The following is a 12,576-nucleotide window of genomic DNA, read 5'->3' on the forward strand; positions in this document are numbered from 1 at the left end:
TATAACTTACACCCAAAAATCATCAAACTTGGATCATATCATCTTAAGACTTGTCTGCACAAAATTTATCAGATGGACTTTTTTATATCGAAAACCATTAGACAGGATTTTGATATTGAAAACCATATGACTTAGAAAGCATATGACTTTGCGAGCACAAGACAGGTTCCTAAGTCATATCTCTGCAATGCATTTACAAATCAACACCAAACTTGTTATGTATATTCAGGACCACACCTTGAATGTACCCAAGTTCTACTTTCCTATGATTCCTTGGAATAGGCCCAAATGAACGCATTACATTTGTATTATTACCTATAAATACAGTGACATCCATAATGTCCAATCTTGCAAAAAGGGGAGGGTAACATTTTTTGTCGGATTTGTTAGATTAATGTGCGCAAAAACAGCTACCTATAGGATTTAGAATGAATCCAGCCTACATAGCATTACAACAAAAGACATGTATAAAGAATGAAACAATTATAGGATGATAAGAAGCTTTATGAGAAGAATATTTGCTACATTTATTAGCCGATGTAAATATGGTGTAGCAGCAATATGATGAAAGCACACTATATAATAATAATAATAAGAAGAAGAAGAAGACGAAGAAGAAGAAGAAAAAGAAGACGAAGAAGAAGAATTAAATCTGCAAGCAACATTTAATGGGGCCAAGCACCAAAGACGCAGCAAGCGCAATGCAGAGCCCAAAGAACACGAAGAGGAGAAATAGTATGTACATGAATGAATAAAAGATAGGTTCAGAAGCACAGCTGAGAATAAGATTGAACAGGAGATTAACAGAACAGAGGCATTTATTTGCATGCCAAGAGGTTGAAAGGTTTGTGCAATGCTGAACCACAAAAGAAAGGAACCAAAGGACAAGTTCAACCACACAGAAATTGAACCCATGACCTTTAAAATTGATGCTTGTTGTTTATCACAGTGCACCACACATTTAATGAGACTGAACAAAATTTTGGACAATGTTTTCAAAAGTTATGTGTGTTTTTTTTTTTTTTTTTAAACTTATATCTTAAGAACACAAGGTGGTGCTGCAGTCACATTTCTCAGGTACCTAGAAGACATGCTATGAATGATCCCTACCAAATATTGTGCCGATATGTCAAATATTTTAAAAGATATTACAATATATAACGAATCTCAAAATGACGGACAGGCAGTTCATCCGATCCTGGCAAAATTGGTGTCCACGGAGTCTTGAACAAATATGAATATCAATATGGGGTTCAGTTTTTTTTTTATGGCTGTGTCCACTGATCATCTGAGCCATTTTTGTTAAGAATTGGACAAAAGTTGTATGAGGAGTAGCAAAAAAACTGACTACTGTACATCTCAAAATCATGACTACTGTAATGGGTCGAGTCTTACTGTAAGATATCAGTTGTGATCACCATGAGGAGAGTAATCTGATGAATTAAATTGCTTTTCTCTGGGACAAAGTGTTAATAAAATTATAATCATTTGAAAAGTTAATTTTTGAACAAGTGGTGGCACTATAGAGTTGGTCATAGAGGGCCCATAATTGGTCCAGATACTATTCATGGTCATATGTATGAATGTGCCAAATTTAATAATTTTCCTACTTACAGTTCATAGGGCTCCCGTAGACTCCCTTTGGGGAAGAAGAAAAAGAAAACTAACGGATACAATAGGTGCCTACATACGTTCGGTGCTTGGCCCCTAATAATTAAAGCTGCAAGCAGCATTTAAAAGGGAAAGGAACCAAATGACACAAGATTACAGACAATTTTAAGAACTTGCACTACATGGGACTTGAACTTACAGTTTTTGAGCTACAGCCTGTGGTTTATCACAGTGTGCCACACAAAGATTGTAGCTTTGTTTTGATGCTGATGGGAGTATCCAAGGTGAGAATGAGCACAGAACCGCATTAGTTAGAATGTTAACAAATACTGGATCATAACGTTTGAACAAATATGAATATCAAAATTATGTTTAGTCATTTTTGTGCAGATCTGACCACTTATTATCTGAGCCAATTTTGGTAAGAATTGGACAAAAGTTGTATGAGGAGTAGTGAAAAAACTGAATACTGTACATTTCAAAATGGTGACTATCGTAATGGGTCGAGTCTACTGTAAGATATGCATTGTGATCACCATAAGGAGAGTAATCTGATGAACTAAATTTCTTTTCTCTAGTGCAAATTGTTCAAAAATTATAATCATTTGAAAATTTTTGAACTAGTGGTGGCGCAATAGAGTTGATCATAGAGGGCCCATAATTGGTCCAGATACTATTCATAATCATATGTATGAATGTGCCAAATTTAATAATTTTCCTACTTACGGTTCATAGGGCTGCCATAGACTCCCAGTGGGAAAGAAGAAGAAGAAGAAGAAGAAGAAGAAGAAGAAGAAGAAGAAAACTAATGGATACAATAGGTGCCTATGCACCTTCGGTGCTTGGCCCCTAAATATAGCTGCAAGCAGCAATACCAGGGTCAAGCCAATTATCGGCACCATGAGCAGCAAAAGAAGCTTTGTGATATTTTTGGTTAGAGTCCGATGAACAGTGTATTAGGATTAAGTAAAAGTAAACTTTCAATCATAAAAAAACATTTATTTTAAAAACAAGTGAAAATAGCTACTTCTTAGAATTTTTGTCCAGTATGTAGCGCTGTTCTGAAACATGCATCTGGGAATGATGATTATCATGCAGGAAAGCATTCAAGAGTTATAAGAAAAAAAGTAGTTTTTGCAATCTCCTGACCATTAGGAGGCAGTGTGTTGCATTTAACCTCAGGGTCTAATGTTGATGACATGTACCAAGTTTTGTCACAATTCCTCATAGCGTTGTGGAGATACAACCTCAAGTTCAATTCTCCACGTTCTTCATCAAATTTGTTGAAGCGCCATACAAAAACAGTAAGGTTTATCAACATGTTGTGAATAAGAGGGGGCAGGGTTGTTGTTAGTACCTAGATGATGCAGGCCAATTTTAATGCTATTCAGACAAATGGCCTAGGACAAATTCGAAAATGTAGGTTTTCAAAACATTTAAAAATGGTGGACATGAAGTTTGCTTGAACATAAGATAATTGGCATCATTGTTCTCAACATGAACCACAGAATCTATCAAGACCTGTCTCATGACAGTAGGCAAAATTAATCAATAGCTATTAGCATTTTTAGAAATAGCATTATAATCTTAATTATATAAAATTATAATCTGTCCCAAAACATTTTGACTACCTTCAAGCCATCATGCCAAAGACACTTACTGGGTTTCTAACGATATGCCAAGTTGTTCATAAAATACAGCATTTTGTGACTAAATTCAAAATGGCTGACATAGGAATTTTTCATATCGTTAGACTCTGTTTAGCCCACTGAATCTAATGAGACTAATTTGATGTTTTTAGGACAAATTGTTCAGAAGTTATAAGTAAAAATGTGCTTATTTCATATCTCGTGACCACTAGGTGGTGCTGTTCCAAAACACTGCAGCTAATCTTAGGGCCTAATGCTGATGACACATACCAAGTATCCTCACAATCCCTCAAAGTGTTATGGAGATATACCCTCATGTCCATTTTGCCATTGAATTCGTTGAAGCGCCATTTGAAAACAGTATGGTTTAGTAAAATTCTCTGAATAACTTTTTGTCGTGACTAGATGTCACAACAATTTTTGTGCAAATTAGACAAACAGCCTAGGATGAGTTCGAAAAAGTAGGTTTTTCAGAAAATCCAAAATGGCTGAAAAATTTTCATAGGGTGCATATGTGCACTCGATTCGTCTTGAGCCAAGGAATCAGCGGGAAAAAGAATTTCATTTCTAGGACTGACGGTTAAAAAATATTAACATAAACATGAGTGCAAGTTTGAACAGTTGATGGAACTAGAGAGATTGAGTTAGAGATGCCAAATTTGCTGTATTAACAGGTCAGCCTGTCCTCTATCTGCCTGCCAAATTTCATAACTTTCCCACAAGCAGTTCTATGGGCTGCCATAGACTCAATAACAGAAGATGACGAATAATAATAATAAGAAAACTAACGAAAACAATAGTGGTCTTCGCCCCTTTGGGGCTTGACCCCTAAATATAGCTGTAAGCAACAGCTGAAGAGACATTTGTATATGATATTAGGCAAAATGGTTTAAAAGTCATAAGCAATTAAATCGTATAATAATTGATTGTATTTACCATGTTTATCATTCCCCCATTGGCCCTTATCTATACTGGCCCCCTAATAATCTCCATCCCTGAATTGGCTACATCACTCTCTTCTCCTCTCCACCATTAGCTGGTGTGTGATTGGCATTCTGGCGCACTAATGGATTGGTCCACTCTAATCCATGATAGGGATAGTCATCTGCAGTAGTGCAGATGTAATAATAATGTTAAAACTTTAATGATGATATCCTGACCAAACAAAATATAGTAGAAAATTAATGTTATATATGATTTATATAGGCTACTGAGTATTTGATGGGGCCCACTGATTCGCTTGGTTAAGTCCACTCCTGTCTCTTTCAATTGAGATGCTCACATGGATGTTTTCTATTCTGATTGAACTATCAGTTTAATTATTATTGGAATATTAAGCTGCATATAAAAGTAGCCACTGATGTTGGGTAAAAGGCCTGACTAGCAGACATCATCTCGAAAATGGCTTTGTATAGTTGAAATGATTTGAACCCTTTTTATTAGTAGAACTAGTGGAACCTCTTCTAGCAGTAACAGCCTCCAACAAAGGTTTCCTGTAGCTGCTGATAGGACTTGTGAGGAGGAATTGTAGACCATTAGTTCCTACAACATTATGGTGAGGGTCAGTTGCATGAATGGTTCTTTTTCAGGTCACCATCTAAAGTAGGTTAAGACTGGACTCATTGATTATAATGACTTAATCCTTATAGCACGTAAGTTTTATTCTTTTTAAACCATTCTGTTGTTCATCTACTTGTGTGTTTTAGGTCACTGTCTTGTTGCATCACCCAATATGCATTAATGTGATGTAGCACAACCTTCACATTCTCCTGTAAAAAGTTCTTGATGCAATTTTTAATTCATCATTCCCTCAATTATTGCAAGCTTTCTAGGCCCTGAGGCAGCAAAGCAGCTCCAAATCAAGATGCTCCCACCACCATGTCCTCTGAAATTTTTTGATCAGGGCAGGGTTCACAGGGAAAGGTTCATATGACCATCTTTAGAGCAGCAGACTCTATGTCAGTAACCAGATTGTGTATGTGTTTTATAGGACAGTGCCTGACTCCATTTAGCCTCTGGACAAATTGTTAGCCCAGATTTTTACATATATTTTAAAAACTAACCTATGAATGTCATTCAGCCACACTGTGGTATAAGGGAATGCTCTTGCATCAACACAACATGCATACGTCATGGTTCTCTCCTGAACGCGCATCAGAGATCTATGCAGAAGTGAAGATATTTTGTGAATAAAGACTTAATTTTAATTTCTTTGTGCACACAAAGCATTCATGTTGCTTCATAAAATTGGGATTAAACGACTGAAGTCACATGGAATATTTTTACGATGCCTTTATGAGCTTTAAAGTTTTGGTTAATCGGACTGTAAATGGAGGCACAAAAATCTCCCAGGTTTCATTGAAAATTTCGTCATTTGTGTTCTGAAGACGAACGAAAGCCTAATGGGTTTGGAATAACATGAGGGTGAGAAATCTATTACAGAATTTTTATTTTTGGGTGAACTATCCCTTTAAAAGTGTACAGTGTTGTATCAGGAAGACCCACTAGTTGGAGCTGTATGATGTGTTCGTGAATGAGTTAGTGAGGTCAGGCCTGCATCCTAGCAACAGTCACCAAACAATTTAGAGACATCACAGTGTATGCAGACATAACAGTGTAACGGATCACATTGGCCAAAATTGTCAGAAATGGGCTGTATAACAGGTGAAAAGGTGTAGTACTTCCACCTTTACCCCACTGAGCAATGTTTTTGTTCAGAAATACAAGCATGTCCACATTTTCTGAATCTGTGTTTTCAAACTTTAATACTGTTGAGTGACTATATTGCCTGCTGCAAAGAACACCCTCTGGCTGGGTGTAGCTAGGGGATCCCAGGTAATTGCTAGGATGTTGCTAGGTGGTTACTATGGTATTCCAGGTGGTTGCTAGGGTGATGTTAGCTGGTTGTTATGGTATTCTAGGTGGTTGCTAGAGTGTGCGGAGCAGTTCACTTTTAATTATTTTCAATGTATCTCAAATGCTTAAATTGTACAGGAATTAGAAACGCAGAGCTTCCAATAATAAAATACTAAAAAGGAATTTTTAAAAATAGATAAAAGTGTTTTGTTCATTTATATAATCACTAATAATTCTTTGAAACATTTGAAATGATCAGGATCATTATTATTATTATTATTATTATTATTATTATTATTATTATTAATGATTACTTTACACTCCAATTGCCCCATTGTGTAAAATATCCACTTGATATAAATGCACTGAAAACTGTGTAAATTGTAAAAAAAAAAAAAAGAGTGGCTATAAGATAAAAAAAAACATCTGTACTGTCATATCACAGCAAATCAGTGACTACATTTCCCATCCTGCACTGTGGCCTACAAACATGGCCACCATGGACTGCAATTCCCAATACACTCACATTCATTCTAATCACATACACCTGCTTCAAATTCACAGCACTTACAACCACAGTATAAAGAGGCTGGTTGAACACAATGACTTTGCAAAGTATTGAGTGTTATGACCATACCCAGCGTTTGTACCCTGTTCCTCGTTTTGTTTCATGTTCATTGATCTTGGTTCTTGTTTCTAGTTCTCGTTTCTTGCCTTGCCTAGTTTATGCCTGTTTGCAGATCGCCTGACCCATTGCCTGTTTTTGACCACGCTATTGTCTCATGATTTGGATTTGTCTGCCTGCCTCTCTTTATTAAAAGCTCTTATCTGCACTTGCATCCATCCTAACCTTCATTACGTTAATAATGTGACATGTACCATGTGACTGAGGATAAATTCAATTTTCATTAACCTTCTGTCTAACTGTGTGTCATGAATTTCACTAAATTACACAGAAATTATCTCATAGTGAACATGATTACAAGTTGGGTAAATTATTTATTACATATTGATGTTATTCAAAAATCATAGTGGATATGTGGTTAAATTACACAGATCAGCCATAACATTAAAACCACTGACAAGTGAAATGAATAATATTGATTATCTTATTACAATGGCTCCTGTCAAGGGGTGGGATATATTAGGCAGCAAGTGACCAGTCAGTTCTCGAAGTTGATGTGTTGGAAGCAGAAGAAATGTACAAGCCTAAGGATCTGAGCAACTTTGAGAAGGGCCAAATTGTGATGGCTAGACAACTGTGACAATTGTGATGGCTAGATGACCATGTCTTATAAATTATGTGCTTCAAGAAATACTGGGAAAATTCATTGTTGCATACATTAACGACATTCTAATTTATTGTCTGTGAAAAAAAAACATCATGCTAAATATGTGAAAGGGTATGAGTTTCACATCACCAAGATCTTATTCTTGGGCTACATAATTAACCTGGAAGGGGTTTTCATGGACCAAAATATGTTGTCAGTCAAGGGGTGACTGACTCTTGCGTCAGATTAGGCACCATTCTGCCTCAACGGTTTGGTGAGAAACCTAAACTGCACCCAATGAGCTACTATTCTAAGAAACTCGCAAGCAGAAAGGAATTATGATGTGGGTAACAGGGAACTGTTAGTGATTAAACTGGCCCTAGAGAAATGGAGACACTGGCTTGAGCATGCTATTCATCTTTTCATTATATTCACCAATCACAAAATATTGGAGTATCTGAGAACAGTGAAACAGCTAAATTCCTGTCAAGCTCGATGGACCCTGTTTTTCAATCATTTTCATTTCAGCATTACATTTAAATATGGTTCTAAGTATGGCAAAGCTTACACCCTTTGCTGTGTTTACCCCCTGGCCCCAAGAGAACAACTTTATGAACCTAGTAGGTGCTCTAACATGGGCTTTAGATCAGGAAATCACTCAAGTTGACTGGCTCCATTCACCAGCATCATGTTCCAATGGAAAGACCTATATTTCTCCTAACCAATACTGTATGTCAAACTCATCACCTGTACTCAGACATCCCCAGCCATGGGACATCCAGGAATTCACAAAACTTCTGATGCCTGGTTAGAACATGATTGTTTTGCGCACATTTTTGAGACTTCCTCTCTTCATTTTGATCTCTCTCAGCATCCCTTGGAGGGTGGGATTCACGTTTATGTCGATGGCTCATGCTCAAAACCCAATGACAACTCCACCTTATGTGGTTATGCGGTCTGTTCGTTTCCCAATATTGTTCATGAGGTTCACTCAATTTCTCTTAAATATGCCCAGGTCGCAGAGCTGGTAGCCCTTGCGAAAGCATGTCGTCTCCTTCGTGATCAAGTGGTAACCATTTACACTGATTCTTGATATGCATTTGGGAGGGCCCATGACTTTGGTAGGATATGGCATGCACATGGCTTTAAAACTGCTGACGGTAAAACTATCTCATATGCTACACTGGTCTCTGACCTCTTGGAAGCCTCTCTGCTTCCCAAGCAACTTGCTGTTGTTAAATTTCATGGTCATGACCCTGGTGAGTCAGATTCTGCTAGGGGCAATTGTTTGGCAAATGAGATGGCTAAGTGGGCTGCATTTCTTACATGCATACACCCCTAGTGATATTGATATCATGTTTTTGCAGACTTCGGGTACACAGGCTGACTTATCCTTTTGGCACACAGAGGGTTGTATGCCCAGGTTGGATGGCATTATTTGCTGCCCACGAGGTCATGTGACCCTTTCACGCTCTGTTCTTCCTTTTCTTGTGCACCATTTTCACAGTATTTCTCATGTCACACAAAAGGGGGTGATCAGAAGTATTACTGACCAATTTTGTATCTCAAATGTTGTAAAAACCATGAAACTTCTGGATGCCTGTTTGATTTGTGCCAGGGCCAATGTTCAAGGCAAAACTGCTAAACATGATGCAATACCTCCACTTGACGCACCCTTTCAGAGCCTGCAGATTGACTTCACACACATGCCATCAGTACGAAACCTAGAGTACCTTCTGGTTATCATTGACAAGTTCTCTAAGTGGGTTGAGGCTTTCCCGTGCTCTAAAGAAAACACAAGCAAGGTAGTTAAGATCCTTGCCAAATAAATAATACCACGATATGAAATCCCGCAATCAATTGACAGTGATAACTGCACTCCATTCATGGTAAAAATTACGCAAAAGCTTTGCAAATACCTTAGCATCAATTGGAACTTTCACATACTATACCATCCTCAAAACTCAGGTACTGTTGAATGGTAAAAATCACACCTTAAAGACAGACTTACTAAGGCACTAAAGGAAACAGGGAAAAATTGGGTAGACTTGCTCCCTGCTGTTGTCTGTGAGAGTCGAATGATGCCACATCCAAAGTCTCAATTATCTCCTTTTGAAATCATAATGGGCAGCCCAACCCCGTGGACTAAAGGTAACACTAGCATTTCTTTTACAGGAGACCTGGATGTGATTATCTGCGATTATACACAAGCCTTATTTGAAACATTTAAGTGTGCATGGTAATGTCTCTGCTTCTCTCCCTTTACCTACAGATAAACCTAGTCACCCCATTCTCCCAGGTGATGTAGTACCAGTGAAAATCCTCAACCCAAGGAAAATTGGAGAAGCCCCCTTTGGACCTCCCACAACAGTGATAGCCGTCACTCGCATGGCCATACTCACTGACTGTCAACCCCAGTGGATCCACACCAGTAGAGTAAAACGGTGCCCGACTAGAACAAGCTCACCTGAGACAGGAGAAAATTCACAATCAAGCAGCCCTTAGGGGGCCTTTTCTCATCTCACCACAACACATACACACATATATATATATTTTTTTTGTATTAGCCTTGGGAACATATACAAGTTGATCCTCCCAATGAAACCACTCCTCCACACTAATCGCAGGGCTTCACCTGTACTCCCATAACATTTTTTGGCAAAATGCTAATCTTACTGCTCACCAGCATAACATCTTGACTCACTGCTATATATGTACAATTCTGCCGTCCTCAGTAGACAACCCCTTTTCCTTGCATTCCCTTAGTTCTATGATTAATGTTACTCTCACCGAAATGGCGTGTGTTAATCCTTATCGATGGAGAATGGGGCATTTTCTCAACAATTGTTCTTCAAATGCCAATGATTCCTCGTTCTTTCACATGGCATTATCATATACCAATGGTTCTCGTTCTCATAACTTTGGACCACGAGCTTTGGGGGGATTTAGGTACACTACCAGTCTCATCATGCTTAGATATTCTAGGAGAATATACGAATATACTTCCGAATATACTTCCAGCACCCCACCATATTCACTTCTTCACCCTGGCACCCTGGCAGGATAGGGTCACTGTTTATGCCAGATTGGTATTGGACATGTGGTTCACAGGCCTATTTCTACCTCCCCACTAATTGGAATGGCATTTGTGCTCTCGCCCACTTAAGCAATCCTATTACTATTATTCTCTCCACTCCCCTTGTCAGGAGCAGGTGGTTACTAAATTTTAACAATGAGGACAATTTTCCCACACCTGAACATAAGATAAAAAATAAAGGGGCTAAGTTCTGGGATGCCTTTTTTCCTCAATATGGTATTACTCAGACCTGGAATCAGATTGAAATCACTCACTACAGATTAGCCACATTCAACAGGAGCGTCCACTGCCTGATGCACTCACTCACTACAGATTAGCCACATTCGACAGGAGCGTCCACTGCCTGATGCACTTGCTTCAGTGCCCAAAATATTATGGGCACAGCATGCTAATGAAGTAGGCCTCATTCAGGTAACCCCTTATCTCTCTTCTGTCCTTCCATTTGTCGTGTGCCATTTTCAGTGTTTCTCATGTCACACAAAGGGGGTGATCTCTATGATAACATCGAGGTTTTGTATTGGAGACTCTTACAAAACCTGGATGCATGCTTAACTTGTGCCAGAGTAAATGTACAAGGAAAAACCACCAAACATGATGCATTACCACCACCTAGTGGTCCTTTTCAGGTACTACAAATTAACTTCACACACATACCAGCTATCAGAGGCCTCAAATATCTTCTAGATATCATGGGCAAATTCTCAAAGGAAAATGCAAATACTGTCGTTAAAATTCTCCCAAAAGAAATAATCCCATGGTACAGTATCCCCCAAACTATTGATAGTGGCAATGGGACACTTTTTGTTTCCAATGTAACTGTGCAAGTATCTGAACATTGATTGGAACTTTCATATTCCATATCATCCCCAGAGCTCAGGGATTGTGAAAAGGAAAAATCACACCATTAACCCTTGTGTGTCAATTTAAAAAAAAGTTACACATAGGTCCATAGAGGACAAAAATGTCCATGTCCAAAAACTGTCATAAAAATATTATATATTAATATTTCTTTCCACTTTCACTGACTTCGATTTTTTTTTTTTTTTTTACCAGCATCAGTTATAATCGTAATTACCAAACATTCATTCATTTTCAGAACTGTCATCCTTTAAATGCTGGTTTGTTTACATAATGCCACAGATTTTTTTTATTTAAAAAAATAGTAATTATTTCCATATGCTAAATGCTAAGCAGATTTTTATCTTTGATTATTACTACTATTAATATGATTATTATTGATCTTTGATATGTCAGTGATTAACAACAACATTAATTTTGATGCATTCATATTTTTTATGCAGTGTCCGATTTAAAAAAAGTGTCCTATTTAAAAAATAAAGGACAAAAATATCCATGTCAAAAAACTGTCATAAAAATTTTATATAGTAATATTTATTTCCACTTTCACTGACTTTTACCAGCATCTGTTCTGATCATAACTACGAAACATTCATTCATTTTCATAATTTTAACCCTTTAAATGCCAGTTTGTTTACATAATTGTTGTTTTTTTATTAAAATATATATATATATTCTTTTCCATATACTAAATGCTAAGAAAATTTTTTTTCTTTCATTATTACAGTATTGGATATGTCAATGATTAGCAACAACATTGATTTTGATGCATTATTATTTTTTTGTGCAATGTCAGATTAAAAAAAAAAAAACTACCACTCAGGTCCTTGAAGGACAAAAATGTCGATGTCAAAACATTATTTTTATTACCCTCCAAAGTTTTTACTTTTATTTACTTTAGAATATTACCTTATATTGTTCTAGAAATAAAGCAAAAATACAAGATCACTTTGAACAAGAACAAGATTTATTTGTCAAAACAATTCTCAAGAATACTCAGAACAGAAATAGTAGGCATACGCGCAAGTGAGTGAGAGGGAATTCACTCACAGCAGGAGCTGCAGAATGTGAATGTGTGGATGTTGCAGATATGCTTCCCACACTTGTTGCAGGTAGAGAAAATTTGTTTCTTTTTGTCAGTACAGAGCTCAGAGAACTTCCTCTTTTTGGTGCTTGGGTCTCTCTGCTGTTGATCCTCCACCATGGTGGAGGCAGATGGAGGGGGGATTCACTA

The sequence above is a fragment of the Ictalurus furcatus genome, chromosome 2 (assembly GCF_023375685.1).
Source record: "Ictalurus furcatus strain D&B chromosome 2, Billie_1.0, whole genome shotgun sequence".
Classification (NCBI taxonomy): Eukaryota; Metazoa; Chordata; class Actinopteri; order Siluriformes; family Ictaluridae; genus Ictalurus; species Ictalurus furcatus.